The sequence below is a fragment of the Coenobita brevimanus genome, chromosome 80 (genome assembly GCF_032717465.1).
Source record: "Coenobita brevimanus isolate Jiangsu-jjx chromosome 80, ASM3271746v2, whole genome shotgun sequence".
Classification (NCBI taxonomy): Eukaryota; Metazoa; Arthropoda; class Malacostraca; order Decapoda; family Coenobitidae; genus Coenobita; species Coenobita brevimanus.
The window spans coordinates 13,606,519-13,625,625 of record NC_137033.1 but is presented as its reverse complement, the minus strand read 5'-3'; positions in this window follow the sequence as shown (position 1 = coordinate 13,625,625).

Genomic DNA, 19,107 nt, shown 5'->3' with positions numbered 1-19,107 from the left:
CCACCCAACCCCGATCCTACCCCACTTTACCACACCCAGCACCGATCCTACCCCACTGCACCCTGCCCAACCCCCTCCTACTTCACTGCACCACACCCAGCAAAGGTTCTACCTTACTGCACCCCACCCAACCCCGATCCTACCCCACTGCACCCCACCCAACGCCGATCCTACCCCACTGCAGCCCACCCAACCCCGATCCTACCCCACTGCACCACACACAACGCCGATCCTACCCAACTGCACCGCACCCAACCCTGATCGTACCCCACTGCACCACACCCAGCACCGATCCTACCCCACTGCACCCTGCCCAATCCCATCCTACTTCAATGCGCCACACCCAGCACCTATCCTACCCTACTGCACCCCACTCAACCCCGATTCTACCCCACTGCACCCCACCCAACCCCGATCCTACCCCACTGCACCACACCCAACCCCGATCCTACCCCACTGCACCCCACCCAACCCCCTCCTACTTCAATGCGCCACACCCAGCACCGATCCTACCCCACTGCACCCCACCCAACCCTCTCCTACTTCAATGCGCCACACCCAGCACCGATCCTACCCCACTGCACCCCACCCAACCCCCTCCTACTTCAATGCGCCACACCCAGCACCGATCCTACCCTACTGCACCCCACCCAACCCCCTCCTACTTCAATGCGCCACACCCAGCACCGATCCTACCCCACTACACCCCACCCAACCCCGATCCTACCCCACTGCAACCCATCCAACCTTGCTTCTACTCCAGTACACCCAACCCCAATCCTATCCCACTGTGTCCCACCCTGATCTTACCCCATTGCACCCCACCCCGATCCTACCCTACTGCACCTCACCCAACCCCGACCCTACCCACGTAACCTCAGTCTTACTCCACTGCACCCCACCCAATCCCGATGCTAACCCTGTGCACACAATACAACCCTGACGCAACGCCACTGCACCCCACCCATATTTTTCCCACTTACAGGTTGTTCTGCGTAACTTAGGAGTGATTTTTAGACCTACAGGAGTTGGCCGTAGCCATTACTGACCCATTCAACATAACAAGTCTTCTTTAATATATATAAAAAAAAAAAAATCAGAAGCAAGAATAAAGCTAACACTAGCTCATCGGCGTGAATGGGTTAAACTCTTCGATATGAGAGGTTTCTAAGCTAAAAAAAAGAAAAATAATAAATAAACTTTGGATGTAGCATGATAATTATCAACAGGACATCTTTCCGAATGGATTATGGAAACCAAAACTACGAAAGAAAAAGAATAATTTGATGATTATGCCAAGAAAATCCTAATTCTTAACTTCAAAATAAAATAATCTCGAGAAAATACTCTTCCATTGGTTATCGTTGGCATTTTTTTACCATATCTACAACTAGGAATTCTGTTTATGCTACCATCAGACAATTACCTTTAGTCGAAAGGTAATCGACAGTCAAAGGTTAAATGCAGTAAAATAATAAGTGTCAGAACGAGAAAGGCACAGCTAACGAGAAGCAGAGAAACATTGGAAGTAATCACTTAGTGGACAGTAAAAAAAAGATGTGATATTTAATAATTATGACAAACTAAAGATAACCGGAGAACAAGTAGTACTGATATTTCAAATGTCCCAGTCAAGAGAATGCAAAAAAAGAAATTACGTAAGAAATGAAATTATGGTGTGAGACAAAAGCAAGTCCTAAGCCTCGACCAGTCACGAAAAGAGTGAAAACGATGACAAAGACCAAACACCCTTAAGCATCCCAACACTGTCACCTCTCTCTGGGATCAGTGTTTGTCTGTCTGGCTGTCTATATATATGTCTGTCCCACCGCTATACACCACTTACACCTTCCTTCCAGCCACAGCTTCCTCCATAATCTTAGTAAGTAATGAAAGGCATGTTAGTAAAAGCAATATGACTTACCTCTTGCAGGTGGCAACATTAAACGAGCCTACGACTAACCGATGTGAGAACAAGTGGCGGGAAAATCAAGCAAAAGTCAGACCATCAACTGGTAAGCCAGACCGGAAACTGTACATCTTCCAATTTATAATAACACCCCCTCATTTCTCCAACAAAAAACGAAAATTCTGTTTTTTCCATTTTTCTCATCATCTACATTGTTTTCCGTCTTGCTGTTGCCAGACCACATTAGTCACACTAATGTGCAGGTGTGTTTAATAAAACAGTTCAAGTTACAGTTCTTGTATACAAGAAAATGGCCGTTAAAATATTCACAGCGCCACCCAACAATCAGAATCCACATGATTTTGGTGGCTTTTCCGGCTTGAGTTGCCGACAAAATAATTTATGAACGCTTTATTCTCGGTAAAGAGGGGTGATCATCTATGGATCTATTTTTTTGAAAAATAGCATTTTAATCCCTATGCACACATGGGTGTAATATAAACTCTAAAGTTGACGCATTAAGCTAAATTATAGCAGTTTCCGTGACAACTCTCAGTTAAGTAAGGAGATTCCGAGGGTATATAAGGCCTGGGAGCCCTTGGTATTTGGACTGTTGTTGGCCGTTTCGGACATCAGTAAAAAATCTACGGGAAATGCACGCCAGATTTCGTCGACAAACCTTAAATAAACAGGCTTTCTGGCCTCTCACAAAGCTTCCGTGATGGTGGGGTCTGGGGAGAGTTTTCTGACCGAGATTACTAGTTACATCAGTTGCTTCTAGTGCAATAACTATCATTTTGCGCTTTATTCTCTCCGACAAACAGAATATTTTTTTTTTTATGCGAGGAAGAAGGAACCAAAGGCTGAGCCAGCAAAACAGTTCCTTCCAAGAAAAAACAAAACAAAAGCAATACAAGAGAGCCAAATTCAAGATCCGCATTTCGAGATGCCTGGACACACTGCTTTTCAAAAACCGGAGATCATAGGAAGTATGTGTGTTAGCAGGAATACTCAAAAACTTAAAGAGAGACTTGGACCAAAGTTGGTGGGTAGATAGCCCATGTCCCAGGGAACAATCGATAAAGTTTTGGGACCGATCCAGATAGTATTACAGATCCTGGATCCGGAAAACATTTTTTTTTTGTGTGTGTGTGTGAAGTCCTAATCAGTGATGAGAGAACCTAACCCATTATGAAGAGTGGTGTGGAAATTACGTAGCCCTTGTCGGAGAGATGCGCTCCACTGAGTGTCCCTCTAGTTTTGATATTTGTTTAATCTTGATGGTACATTATCTCTCTATGCCTATCCACCTCTCTCTCTCTCTCTCTCTCTCTCTCTCTCTCTCTCTCTCTCTCTCTCTCTCTCTCTCACCAGACGCCTTAATCCCAGAAGGAATTGCTACAAAGGAATTGCCTTCATAATTACCCTTTTCTTACCTACACCATCAGGCAACCCTTCCTCCAACTCACACCATCTTCATTCATATGCCTTCCACCCTGTCCCTCCACATCACCCATGGTCTTGTTCTCATCTCTCCCTCCACCTCACTCACATACATTCTCTTATTCAGTGTCATATTTCAGTATCCATATAACATATCATACAATACTCTGCCATACAATATAACATGGAACTGGGGTGTAACATGCACAATAAATCGTTATGGAATAGATGTCACGAAATATCCAAAGCCAGTTAGAGTATGATCCTATGTTGAAAGACTCCCGCTTGATGCCACCTCCTTCCCCCCCCCCCTTCCACCTCTACTTTCCCCCGTCTCTATCCGAGCATCTCTGCAGTATAGGCAGACAAGAATGACTCCCACACTTCCACCTTTCCCTTATATTGGTACTATGTGCATGCATCTGTGACAGCCAGCAGCAAAAAGTTTATCAAAATAAATTTAAAAAGTACTACAAGTCAAGAGTGAGAGCAGTGGAAATGAGTTACTTGAGAGGAGCATGTGGAGTGACATGGAGGGACAGGTTGACGAATGAAGAAGTGAAGGAACGTTGTGGGGTAGATGTGGATGTGGTTGAAAAGATTAGGAGAAATACACTGAGGTGGTTTGGACATGTGGAGAGAATGGAGAATGAAAGACTGACTAAGAGGGTGTATGTAGGTGAGGTGGAGGGAGGGAGAGGGAGGGGTAGACCGAGGATGAGGTGGAGGGATGGAGTTGAGAGGTATATGAGGGAGGGGGGGGTGAGTTGGGGGGAGGGGAGTCAAATGGTGGGTGACAGAGTGACTTGGAGGCGTTTTGTCTGCGGCCACCCTTTGCGGGATTAGGGCGTCGGGCTATAGATAGATAGATAGACTACATGTTCCCATCCTGACCAAAAATGACACCAGTAAAATGCATCGTGTGTAACTAAACTGGTGATGCTGAGATGAAGGCATCTTAGGCTATTGCACCATCCTGAGTTCAATTAAATTCATTACGTACAAATTAAATCAATTCTGATGTATCAAAACAGTTTCACTTACCTTATATGAACAGCACGCTAGTCTAGCGAACCTCCCCGGTGTTGAAATCGATGAAAAAAAGCAAAATATTAGCACACACGCCTCTCATAGTCACTAGCCTGTTCCAGTACTGCCCCACATCCCACCCCCGACGTCCCTTCTGTCAAAGGCTTTTGGGATGAAACGATGCACTCTGACATGAAGTATTCGAATCTTTTCTTGGGAGTCAGTGCAGGGTCACGGGCAGGATGGAGAAGCGTTGCTTTATGGAAATGTTAGCTGCATTTTTTGTATATTCTGTTACTATTTGACTTCAGATCGTGAAAATTTGTGCACACTATATGCGGAACTGTAAGTGCTGTTGCATGAAAATGAAAAAAAAAAAAACACACACACCATAAAATATCGTATTAACGCCATTCTTACCTTGAACGCCAACTTCTGAAAACCTAGCAGACGAAGATTCTGAGAAAAAAAGAAATCCTTTGAAATCAGTCCTGCTCGAAGCCGCTTCAGTTCACGTGTCTGAGATTCACACAGCATGATTCGTTCCCGGGGTGGGCCCGCAAGGCATCGTGTCAACGCTCCTGACTCTCAGAATATCGTGGCTCAGGCAGACCAAACCTCAAACTTTACTGGGAAATCAAACATCATCAAAAATACAAAAACAGCTATAATATTATTGTTGAGATAAACTTTTTGTCGCGTAGATAGTTTTACTTAAATTTTCATGACTCAGTTAAAGTTGTGAGGGAACAAGCTTTGATATTTTTAGACATTTGTAACACTGTACACTGAACTACGTGAAATATTTAAGTATTTTTTTATACATTGCCTAACTAATCAATCATAATTACTACAGTAACCATTTTTGCATAATAGACCTAATAGTTTTGCTGAATACACTCGGTGGGACGAATATAAAAGAACTGTAACACACAAGTCTCTGAAGGGTGTTGAATCAAGGATGGTAAAAATTTATGGTGAGGAGTGTTTGGCTGTTTTGTGTGTTATCTGGCGAACACGACGCTTAAATTGTCCAAAATTTCTCTTATTCTTCATTGAACAGCTAGGTGGTGACATGGTGTGCGGTGTATAGTGTATTGTGCATATGTCTGTAATGAAGAAAGAACAAGATATAGCGTTTATTGTGAATACAGTGAAGTGACCACAGTGTACGGTGGTGGAGGGGGTGTTGGTTGCAATGGTGATACTGTGCATGTGATTAAAGGCGTTAGGAGAAAATTAATCTGAGATGGTTTGGTCATGTGCAGAGGATGGAGAATGAGAGACTGACTAGAAGAGTGTATGTGAGTGAGTTGGAGTGAGGGAGGGAGAGAAGGAGACAGAAGATCGGATGGAGAGATGCGGTGGCGGGGAGAGGAGGAGGGGGGAGGGGGATTCCGAAGATGAGATGGAGGTATAATCTTAGACCTGTATGAGATGGAAGGATGGGGAAGAGAGAGGTGGAGAGGAGAGGGGGAGGAGATGGAGGAGACCAAGAATGATATGGAGGGATGGGATGAAGTAATATACGAGCGGGGATGATAGGTGAGTTGGGGAAAACGCAGGCTGATGGCAAAGCACCGGATGACATGAAGACAGTTTGTTTTTGGCTACCTCATACGTGATTAAGGAGTCATGCTATATATTCCAAATATCAAGGACAAGGATGGGGAGGCATTAAGAGCGAGTGGTTGGCGGGGGCCGTAATTTTTTCTTCGGATACACTTAATCATTCAGTCACATTGGCAGTGTCGGAGCGAGTACAGCGAGAAGTGGCTCAGCACCGTCGCGCCTTAGCTAGAGAATGGATGAGACAATTCGGCTAATCAAACCATAAAATCATCAGAAAAGCCAAGCTGTGTCACTGAACCAAGCAATACCTAACCAACTTAGTCCAAACCTAACGCTAACTTAGCATAATGCATTATTGTGCTTGGGGGAACGAGGAAGATGTAACGGCGCCGAGTCTTTTCTCGAGGCATTCGATCCAACGTTGTCAACATGACGGGATGGTCGGGTATACGAGGAAAAATCTCCTGGCGGGAGCAAGGCAGAGGGTGAATGCAGGGGCCGTCAACCACCTTTTCTCCTCTTCCCGCTCCATTCCTCCCTTCTCTTTCATCTTTCCATCTTTTCATCACGTTTCCTTCTCCTCTTCTTCGCTTGCCACCAACTTGCCGCTCTCCTCCCTCCTTCCTCACTCTTCCCTTTTCCAACTTCCCCTCTCTCCCTCTACAACCCCAACTTTCACTGGACCCCCCCCCTTCTCTCTCTCTCTCTCTCTCTCTCTAGTATTAATTGCTGTATCACTTAAATGCATTGACATCTCTTCATTTCCACTTATTTTTATCAAGTGTGAACCGTAATGAAAAATAAATCAAAGAATGGATAATACGCATTCTTCATCTTAATCATCGTTCGCATATGGAAAATAATCGTTCATCTCCGTTGCACGCATTCCTTTCTAACTTTCTTTTCCAGGAAACTGCCGTGGGATGATTTTTATCTTTCACTTCTCACAGCACTGAGCGCGTATCTTTTCCTCTGTGAATAATAAAACAAGACGAGGCAGGTGTAGTCAGATCTCAGACATCTGCCTCCTCTTCCCCCTTCACCCACCACCACCTCCTCCTTCTCCCCCACCCCCATTTTTCGACAGGCTGAGCGTGTGAACTAGTGCGGTTGCCTAGTGTAATTAAATAATACACTGTAGCAATACCCAATGGAATCTCAACAAACTCAGCGTGTTATAATTACATATAGCTAAAATCTATACAGAACTGGGTCGTGAAGAGTGCTTATGGGTTGTAACTACTCATATTTTTAAATCGGATTGGTAACTTCGGATGAGCTGTTGCCCTTGGCATATCTGGAGCATCAAGTGAACCAGTACTGCAGATGAACTTGGATATCGAGAGGTATTATTATCTATATTTTATTTTCTAAGATTAGTCGACTAAGCATGGGAAACTCTTAGATCCACGTGTAATTAAGCCATATATGCTAATAAACTTGTTAGTACACTTTGTGTTTGCGTTTGATGCTTAGGGACTAAGCTGACTTCTTGACACAGGATGGTTGTCACATCTGCCTTGTCCATCACCTGCCACCCACCGTGCTCTCATCCACCAGCCCTCCACCGCAGGAGAAAGTTTTCTTTTATTTTTGTACGTGATTTAGGTGTTTGCATGTGCGTTTGTAGGGTCTTCAAGAACACGAGTGACTGTGGACGTTGTTGGCCTGGTGGAGGTGTGGGTCTCTTGGTGTGGAGGAGACATGGGGCCAGGAAAAGTTCGTAAAAGAGGAGAGATGGACAGCCCGCCACACCTACGTCTCCAGCCATTTTGATAGTAGTCCAGTTAGTGACCGCATGCTTTATTTTTTTTAATTACCACTTACTGTAACTTCCTTGCCGTGTTAAACTCATTGTTTTCTAAGTATGCCAATTAGTTTGATGTTATATGGAGTAGGGAAGGTATTATTACAGTTGTACATTTAGTGAGAGTTTCAATTTTGGTTGTTAACACTTAACTACCTATACCTACATGCCTGGGTCATACATGTGTTTTTCTGAAGGTAATAATGACTTGATGTAGGTATTGTTCGCTGTATATTATATGGAATTATGTAGTTAGTGTGTAGCTAGGTTGATAGAGCAATGTGATGTGAAGGATACTTCTCATATACCTCATTATGCCACGTGTATGCTTGTAATCTTCACCCGTGTGCATTTTTCTCGTACACTTATTTATAGTCAGAGTAATTCTCGTTGGTATTTAATAACTTTGCCAAAATATAGATTAGTGTGACTATATTTAGTACGATATCTGAACCAGTGCTCATCCCAGATACACTGGCCAGCCACATGCGTTGTAGTCTAACCTTCCATGCAGCTGCCCATCATCCATTCTTCAGTTATTCCTCTTCTTTCTCCTGCTTCTCAATGATCTCTTACTCCTCCTCCTCCTCTTCCTCCTCTTCCTCCTCCTCCTCCTCCTCCTCCTCCTCCTTTTTTATTTTATTTTACTTTTACTTTTTTCGCATCTTTACTCATTGTTATTGTTCGTGTCTCACTTCTTCCTCTTCTTCATTTAACTCTTCCTCCTCTTCCTCTTCCTATTGCTCTTCATCTGCTTCCTCTCCATCTTAATCTTCTTCTTCCTCCTTATAGGGGGAAGAGGAGGGAGATGTCTGACATATGACTACACCTGCTTCGTCTTGTTTCATTATTCGCAGAGGAAAAGATACGCTCTCAGTGCCGTGAGAAATGATAGATAAAAATCACCCCAGGGCAACTGCGTGCAAAAGAAAGTTAAAGAGGAATGCGTGCAGCGGAGACGAACGATTATTTTCCATATGCGAACGTTGATTAAGATGAAGAATGTGTATTTTCCATCCTATGTTTCATTTTTCATTACGGCTCACATTTGATAAAAATAATAATGGAAATGATAAGATCTTAATGCGTTTAAGTGATTCTGCAATGAATATGAGACAGACAGACAGACAGACAGAGGAAGGAGGGATGACGGAAAGAGGGAGGAAATGCTAAGGAAGGAGGTGGTTGTAGGGAGAGAAGGGAAGCTGGAAAAGGGAGGAGTGAAGGAGCAGGGAGGAAAGAGGCAAGTTGTTGGTAGGGGAAGATGTGAACGAAGAAAAATGATGAGAGAATGAAGAGATTAAAGAGAAAGGAAGAATGGAGAAGGAAGAGGAAGATGGGTGTTAGACGGTCCATGCACTCATCCCCTACCCTGCCCCCATCAATCACTCCCCCTTCCTGCTTTCCCTTCCTTGTCTTTGACGTTTAGAGTATACATCCTGACTCCTTAATCTCGTATGTGGTAGTCAAAAACAACTTGTCTTCATGTCATCCTGTGCTCTGTTATCAGCCTGCGTTTTCTCCAACTCACATATTACCCCCCTCCCTCATATATTACTCCACCCCTTCCCTCCCATCACTGTAACATATATCAATATTGTATCATCCTCTTATGTATGTACATTAATTTATTTATACTCCCTGTTAAATAGTATACTGTTATTATAGTGAGATCTATTGTCATATACCTTTCTTATAATTCACTTATGATATCGGTGTTGTTTGACTATTTAAAGTGTCCTCTCATTTTTGTATCAGTGAAAATGTCGGGAGACATCTGATTTGTCCGGGGGGAAGGGGGAGGAATGCAAGCGAGCGGATGTTTGTTATCGATGCAGCTTGGGTCGGACAAAGCTGGACGACATGAGTCATGCAGAGGCCAGCTGACTTCTTGCAATATTCTGCTGGAGAGACAGTTCTATGTGTAAACAGTGCAGTCGTGACACTGGGCAACGTACACAAATGAAACCCTCTACTTGTGGCCTGAAAGACTCTATGAGAGTAAAAATTCAACTACACTCCGTGCTCGTAACAGCTAATCTCCCAGCAAAGCATTCAGTAGTAATAAGGGGTCTTTAAGATCGACCTGAAATCCTGACGGTAAAGCTACGGGTCCACATCTCGCACACATGAAAACATACACATTCGTACACTTATACATACATACATACATACATACAAATACACATCCACTTACACATCCATATCCATACTACTATGCTCCTTCACTTCCTCATTTGTCAGTCTGTCTTTCTATGTCACTGAAGGTAAATTAGGATATAAGAAAAAGACGTGGTAGTAGCGAAGTAGTTATGTTCATGTACACTTGGTTCACAAAGTATCGCTCAGGAGAGAGGCGATGATATCCTGAATGAATCGGTCGTTCTGTCCCAAGGAGACTGATGTATTGGTTCCTGCATAGTTACATGATAACGGTACTGGCTATGGAACCTCACAAGCAAGCGATATAATGCATCATGAAAGTTTCTATCAGCGTGGAGAGAGAGAGAGAGAGAGAGAGAGAGGGAGGGAGAGAGAGAGATCAGGAAGTGAAGCTGTTTTTTTTCCACTAAGGTGTCGACAAAAGAGGCCAAGTTAGAATGACGATTATATACTGTATCCTTTCGCTATATTATGTAAGAAGCTACTGGATTTTTCTCAAGCAGATAATGTGATAGAAAGCGTTAGGAGAAGTACATTGAAGTGGTTTGGCCATGTGGAGAGGATGGAGAGTGAGAGACTAACGAGGAGAGTGTATATGAGTGAGGTGAAGGAGGGAGAGGGAGGGAGAGAACGAGGATGAGATGGAGGGATGGAATGGAGAGGTATATGAGATGGGGGGGGTGTAAGTTGGGGGGATCATCGAAATGGCAGGGGACAGGACGACATGGAGGCGATTTATTTGTGTCCACCTCTTACAGGATTTGGGCGTCTGACTATGGATAGACAGACAGACAGACAGATAAATAGATAGAGATAATACAATCTGGGATATGTACTATTTGCATACCGTTAAATCCTTTCCAGGGCCTACTCAGTCTAGAAGAAGAATACGTAGTGCAGGGTTTGCTCTCAGTTCATCACACTGCTTGTCTGTTTACGTCGGTTAGTCTCCGTCGCTTGTGTGGGTCGTGCATCTGTTTACCAATCCCCGTGGCCTCTGCTCAATCCAACTGAGGACGGGCATTGACGATCGTACTGTATCTTTTATCTTTTATTTTCCAAACCTCTATCCTTACGTGCACCGTTGGATAGGGGAAAATAGCCTCTCCAGTGTAGGGCAGAGTCGCCGCGCTTCACGACCCGTATATCACATGCTGAACGTGTATTGCATAACTACAGCTAAGCGTCATACTGTGCACGGTCGCCTCTACAGTGCATACGTATACATACATACATACATACAGTGTTGTAATTCACTAGATAACGTACATATTCATTTAAAAGCACATCCACCCACACATCTTAAATTTTCACATAAACATCTTACCCAATACTCATGTCACACACACACACACACACACACACACACACACACACACACACACACACACACTGAAACAGACAGAGACACAACGACTGAGATAATACACACAGAGAGACAGACAACGAGTGAGAGATACAGACATACAGACAGAAATTAAGACACGAAGACAAAGACTGACAAATAGAAAAAAAGAGATAGAAAGAAAAACAGAATTAAAGATGCAAACACAACCAGACAGGAGGACAGTCACACACACACACACACACGATGACAGACAAAAGTACCGTACGACACAAAGATAAACAAAGGCAGACAGACAGACACACACACGGTAAAACAGACAGCGACAGACGTGCTCAGATTAACAAACTGACAGAGAAACAGATACCCACACAGAGGAACTAACAAACAGGGAGGCACACAGACAAACAGACAGACACAGACACAAACATATACACAGACAGACAAAAGGGATGATAAGTAGACACAGAGAAAGACTGGAGACAGACACACGCAGACACAGATATACACAGACAGACAGAGGGGAAAATAGAAAGACAGACAGACAGAATAACACAGAAAGACAGACAGACAGACAGAGAGTTACAAATACTGGGAGGCCGACAGACAGACAGACACAAAAAGAGACAGATTGACATACAGGCAGATAGAAAGGAAAAAGAAACAAAGACAGATGGGCAGACAGACAAACACAGACAGACATGCAAAGAGACTGGCACAGACAGAGGGAGGGGGATGTAAGTTGGGGGGGTGGAGTGTGAGAAACTAAGTAGGAGAGTATGAGTGAAGTAGGGGGGGAGAGGGAGGGGGGGAAGACAGAGGAGGAGATGGAAGAATGGAGTAGAGAGGTATATGGCAGAAGGGGGTTTAAGTTGGAGGGATAGAGTGAGAGACTAACTAGGAGAGTGTATGAGTAAGATGAAGGGGAAGAGGGAGGGAAGACCGAGGAGGAGATGTAGGGATGGAGTAGAGAGGTGTAAGTTGGGGGGCTGGAGAGTGAGAGACTAACTAGGAGAGTGTATGTGAGTGAGATTGGGGGTAGAGGGAGAGGGAGAACGAGGGTGAGGTGGAAGGATGGAATGGAGCGGTATATGAGAAGGGGGTGTAAATTGGGGACGAAATGGCAGGGAACAGGGTGGCATGTAGGCGGTTTGTTTGTGGACACCCTTCAAGGGATTAATGCGTCTGGCTATAGACAGATGTAGATAGGAATAGTATTAAAGATAAATATTACTCAGCATGATAAAAAAAAAAAAAAAAAAAGTCATTTGTCTCGAACAGGAACCCGATGAACCACAGAAGCTTCGAATCCCGTCAGTCACCCTCCAACTGTTAGAGCGGAAGGATGCTGGAGCTGTGTACGTTTCGTCAGTGTTTATAGAGCTTAAACAGCTTCCTCATCTGGACGAGATAAACAAAGGTAAGCGAGTATATTATTCAGCAGCCTTTTAATAGCCACCAATTCTTTCAGCTGAACCACATCGCCTTTATTAATGTGAAAGTACTGTAAGTTACATGAGTGGAATGTGGAGCTACATGGAGAGACAGACAGACTGACAGGGTTGTTGCAGCGTTGCCATAAATCCACGCTGGTTCTGACGTCATTTTCCACACGTTCTCGTTTAGTGGCCAGGATGATAGAAAACGTGATGTTGGGAAAGCTAAATGATGTTTACTAGTTATGATTATTGCAAAAGTAGGTACGAACAATGAATTAAAACATATGCTGATTGATGTGCACAAAAGATAAATGGTTAATGTACGAAAATAAATGTTCAGTACCGTAAATGCCGAAAAGTAACGAAACAAGAGACAAATTAATTTATCCACACCCAACAAATAATATAAAGAAATTAACCGTGTAACTATTTTATTTATTAGTCTATCCCTATAGGATACAAAAATATATACAGGTAACAAACCACAAATAGATTTCATCAGTTTATCATGCCTAATCCTTAAAGTCATGCTGGCCATCATACTGTGCCAAATTCGTTTGCAGTTCAACTACTCACGATTCGCTGCTAGGGTTGGGTTGCTTCTGCTGTTCCTGAACAGTATGACTGGAAGTGTTTGGCACTTGCCTTGTGAATAATTTGGTAAATATAATAGTAGCAACGGTACTGCCGGCCAAGAGCAGGTAGACAGTCATCAATGACGTAATGTTCCTTGTTATGAGTGTATTATGCACAAATGATACATTTTCAGTCACTCAGCTATGATAGATATAAATAACAATGCATGCTATTGTCTCCTAACAATGTCAAAATCTCCTTTATAGCACAAAAATAACATAAATAAGTAGCGTGGAAATTTTCCACGCTGGTGTGCAAGAACGTCCGTCTCTTCCACGTCTACTGTATGTCCATCGCTCATTTGTTTTTCCACAATAGTAGACGATATCCACGAAACGACAACTCAGCGATGTCGTTTCGTGGATATCGTCGGCAAATGTTTAAAAACAAATGAGCGACGGACCTAGACGTGGCAAAATCCACATTACCTTTTTACAGGGTCGAGAACGGGGGTGGGGGGGGGGGAGCTGAGGATGATCCCTCGGGCCTGGGCCCGAGGGATGGGAGCCACTACCTCTAAGGTAATGTTAAGAGGGAGGAAAATATAGCATAGCATAGTTCAGTCTGTTATGACACACTTGCTTCTAAGGAAAATATATAAAAAGAAGTAGGAATAGTTATATCTAAACACATTAAAACAAGGTTATGTATAGTATTTACAGTGCGGAACTGTGAATTACTGTATTTTTGTCATACTGAAGGGGCCGAAGGATATAAAAGAACCTCTGGCCCGCCGTCTCCTTTTTGTTTTAACTTCCTGTAGACCTATCAGTCAATCACAAATACATGGAAACAAATACATATCAAATAGTACTTCTCCTTAAATATATATATATATATATATATATATATATATATATATATATATACTATAAATATATATATATATATATATATATATATATATATATATATATACTATAATTAACTTGTAGTTATTATTGATCTTTTATTGTGAGGAGGGGGAAGGTGCAATGTGCCATGACACACTGGTTAGGGAGTAGTCTAGCAGTGAGCTAGACTTCGAATTTAATATATTCAGCAGTTTTCAGGGTAAGGGGGACCATTGTCGATAAGTCTGCCCTGGCCTGGTGATGGCTGTTGGCTGCCTTGCCCTAATGGGCATTAACACGTTTTGTTATTTTTTATCTATCATAGTTAAGTCGTTGACAGTATATGGGTTGTGCATAAAACACCAATTTAAAATAAGGAAGAATACGTCATGGACCATTGTCTACATGCATCCTGCCGGCAGTAACGTTCTATCTATCTTTTGCCCGTAAGGGTTGCCCTTTTGTTTTTGAGTCAGTGGTTTTACGAGGAGGGGCACTAACCCTCCGCCAACCCACTTGTTGACACAAACACGTTTGGGTTCCTTATATACTTACCACCCAGCTTTGTAAATGGTTTCTTGGCTTAAAGGAAACCATTAAGCTTGTCAATTAATATAAAGCCACCTGGAAAGGAAAGAACAGTAATAAAAAGTAACAGGAAGGATGGGAGAAACGAAGAGAGGAGGGCAGACATAGAAAATGAATGGTAAAGATGAAGGAAGAAACAGGCAGCACTCCATCAAGTGAATGGATGATGGTCGTCACCTTGGATTCAAATCCATTAACCCTTCCTTGAAGCAGTTCGCCATCTCCGACATTTTGCTAAGTTGTCCCTGTGTTGGTCTCTTCAGTACCGTCTGTGATGTTTATTTTGTTTTCTTATATTTACACTCAGTGCAATAGCTTCTTCCTCCCCCATCACCTGTATGATTTTGCTGATTGACATTTCTTGGTCCTGTGGAGTAGCCAAACATTGTCACTCATGACATCAGTAAAACCTTCCCCCGGAATTCTTTTTGCCCTTTTCTCTTGTATTCTAAGTGCACCAATGAAGGGTGTTGCCAGGACTGTGAGGTGTGTAGGAGTACTTAGCGTCACCCACACTGGATGGCTGCCTTACTGACACTCCCCCAGACTGACACTATGTTTATTATCATATTCTTTCACTTGTAACCCTTCCAAAATTGCCTGAGTGTCTTAACATGAGGACTGACCCCCTACTTTGGCGGTAGCTGAACCTCTGTGTCACCCCAGTCCTATGTGTTCAACGTCACTTCAACCCAGCTACCTCCAGCCCCGTGTCAGTAATGGTGTGCATTGCCTTACAAGGCCGTGCACAGCAAAGACTCTTGAATATTGGAGCGATCTCCTGACTGAATAGCTACACTGGATGGTCGTGTTTGGTGGGAAAAAAATAACTTTTATTGCTGTGTGGCAATCTGCAATGTAAATGAGATGTCCAGGGCTGGTGTAGGTGTTGTCATCGTTTTGTTTTTCGTTTCGAATCGTTTTTAATGGCTCCAACATGCTTGCATGCTTCGGCCTTGGTCACCTAATGGCTGGACTCCATACTGCTCAATCTCTGGCAGCCTCCCTATTCAGTCCCTTATCCCTGAGGTCACACCCAGTAACCTCGTCTCAGGTCTTTTTCAGTCTACCTCTTGCAACCCTACCACGTTAACACTTCTCACCTTCTGCACCCAATTATTCTCCCCCATCCCTTCCACATGCCCAAACCACTACCTCTCCCTATCACAAAACCAATTCACTCCAGTCCCATTCTACCTTTTATCTCCTCCATCGTGACAATTTTTTTCTGTAGCTTTTCCTGAAACATCACTGAAACACTTCATCACAAGTGATGCAGCTGCCTACCTCTTCAAGATGAGAATCCAGATAACACTGAGTCATCTTAAAAACTTGTGGATGATTATAAACAGCTGAACTTTGCAGTCAACTATAGCATGCAGGAACTATGATGTTGTTTTTGTTGTTGTTCCTAACTTTGGTCTGCCTGCTACAGATAAACAACCACCCCTCAGGGGCTGTTCTGTTTCTCCTCTGACACCTTACATCTGGGCACCGTCGTCTTATCCTGTATCGGAAGAATGGTAGAAGACAGGTGTTTCTTAAGAAAGTCAACTCGTCAGTATAACAGATGAGTCATACACTGTAACCACCATCCTCTACCACCTTCCAAAACTGCAGGATAAGCTTCAGTGGCTGGACTGTCTCAACCCCCAGACTCACCACACATAACTGAATAATGAAAATTTTTTCTCTCAGAGCTTTTCATGAGCAAGCCATTGCTGGCCGTGAATGGAGGCTGGTTTTCAATATCCACCACTCATCACTTTTGCGTAAACCTCACAGGCTTTACACCAAATACTGTTAATATCTGCTTCCACAGCTACCTCACTCTATCGTTGCTGCTTTATCATTTAGCAAATTATTGACAAGGCAAATGCCTAACACTTACATGCATCCTTAAGTAAAAGTGTTCAGATACAGCAAAAGCAGTTTTCGCAGTAGATCATGTGAAGTTGGACTTCGAACGAATTTAGCATAGCATGGTGGCCAGCAGTGATTTAACAGATTAAATATGATAAATTTTTGGTTAGTCTCTCACTCTCCATAAACCCCAACATATCCCCTCCCCCATACACCTCTCTGTTCCATCCTTCCATCTCATCCTCGGTCTTCCCCTCCCTCTCCCCTCCTCCACCACACTCACATACACTTTCATTGTGCAGGAATAGACTAATGAATGTAATAGCTATACTGTTTGGTAAGTTTCTTTTTACTGATTATTGTTAGACGATAATTTTATGTCTCTTGTTTCGTTACTTTACAGCAACTACTGAAGCTTTATTTTGTTATATTAATCATTTAATTTTCTTACACATCAATCAGGATATGCTTTAATTCATCATTCATACGTACGCTTGCAATATTCATAATATACGAGTGTATCATTTTAATTGTACCAAAATTACGTTTTCTATTATCCTACCACTAAAGAGAACGAGTGGAAGAGACGTGGAACTATTCTATCTATCTATCTATTGCCAGACGCCTCAATCCCGTTTGGGGTGGCCACAAGCAAATCGCCTCCAAGTCGCCCTGTCCCCCGCCATCTCATTGCCCTGCTCCTAACTCACACCCCCCTCTCTCATATACCTCTCCACCCCATCCCTTCATCTCATCCTCGGCCTCCCCCTCCCTCTTCCCCCCTCCACCTTACTCACATACACTCTCTTCGTCAGTCTTTCACCCTCCATCCTCTCCACATGACCAAACCACATCAGTGTGTTTCTCATAACACTTCCTATCACATCCACATCCACACCACAACGCTCCTTTATATCCTCATTCGTCACCCTGCCTCTCCATGTGACTCCACAGGCTCCTCTTAAATAACTCATTTCCACTGCTCTCAATCTTGACTTGTGTCCTTCCAACAACGTCCAAGCTTCACTTCCGTACGTTAGAGTTGGTATCACAATACTGTCATGTAGTAACTTTTTCACTTCCATGCTCACTTCCCTGTTTCTTATCACTGCTTTCAAAGAACCAGCAACCTTTCTTCCCTGCTGTACCCTTTCAAGCACTTCACCCTCCAAACCTCCATCCTTACTCATCACACTACCCAAGTACTTAAACGTACTCACATTTTCCAATTCCTCACCATCCAACCTCGCTGTACATTCACTGACTTCACCTCTCTCAAAGACCATCACTTTACTCTTCCCTACATTCACCTTTAGATTCCGTTTCTTACACACTCTCCCAAACTCATCCACCAAGCCTTGCAGCTCCCCTTCGTCTTCACTCAACAACACAGTATCATCTGCAAACAACAGTACAGGGAGTTTCCAAACACTATCCTCTCTCACCAGGGCCACTCCAACATCCACTACCCTACCTTGTACCTCTTTTATTACCCCATCCATGTACAGATTGAACAACCATGGAGACATGACACATCCCTGCTTCAACCCAACTTTCAAGGAGAAAAATTCACTTAGTTCACCATCCACACGCACTGCAGCCTTCGCACCATCGTACATACTCTTCACAGCATTCAACAACTTCCCATCTACTCTATATATTCTTATCACTTTCCACAATCCTTGTCTATCCACCCTGTCATATGCTTTCTCCAAATCCATGAAAGCCGCATACAACTTCTTTTCCTTCTCTAGAAACTTTTCCACTAAAGATCTGAGAATGAATATCTGATCTACACAGCCTCTTCCCTTCCTAAAGCCTCCCTGTTCTTCTCCAACTAATTTCTCTGTTCTTTCTCTAACTCTGTCAGTAAGTATCCTACCATACACCTTTCCTATTATACTAAGAAGACAAATGCCCCTATGATTACCACACACTTCTTTTTCCCCTTTTCCTTTGTACAAGGGAATAATTATACCTGACTTCCAATCCTCCGGGACTCTACCTTCCTCCCAGGCCAATCTGCACATCTTCCACATCCATTCTACTACTATCTCTCCCCCATGCTTCAGCATTTCACCACACTCTCCATCAATTCCTGGGGCTTTCCCTGATTTAACTTTCTTCATTGCTTCCACAACTTCTATCCTACTGATTTCTTCCTGTCTTCTCACCTCCCTCCTTCTCCCAGCCATTCCCCAGCCACTTATACTCGCATTACTTCCATCCTCTATGTTCAACAATTCCTTAAAGTGTTCTCTCCATCTGCTCACTTTTTCTCCCTTCTCCACTAGTAATCTACCATTTTTATCTTTCACTCCCCTGCTAACTTCACTTCCACCCTGTCTTACTCTTTTCACCTCTTTCCAGAACATTTTCTGACAGTCCCTCCACTTTACACTCAAATTCCTTCCAAATTCCTCATCCACTCTCTTCCTACTCTCTCTTACTAATCTTTTCACCTCTCTCTTTCTTTCTAC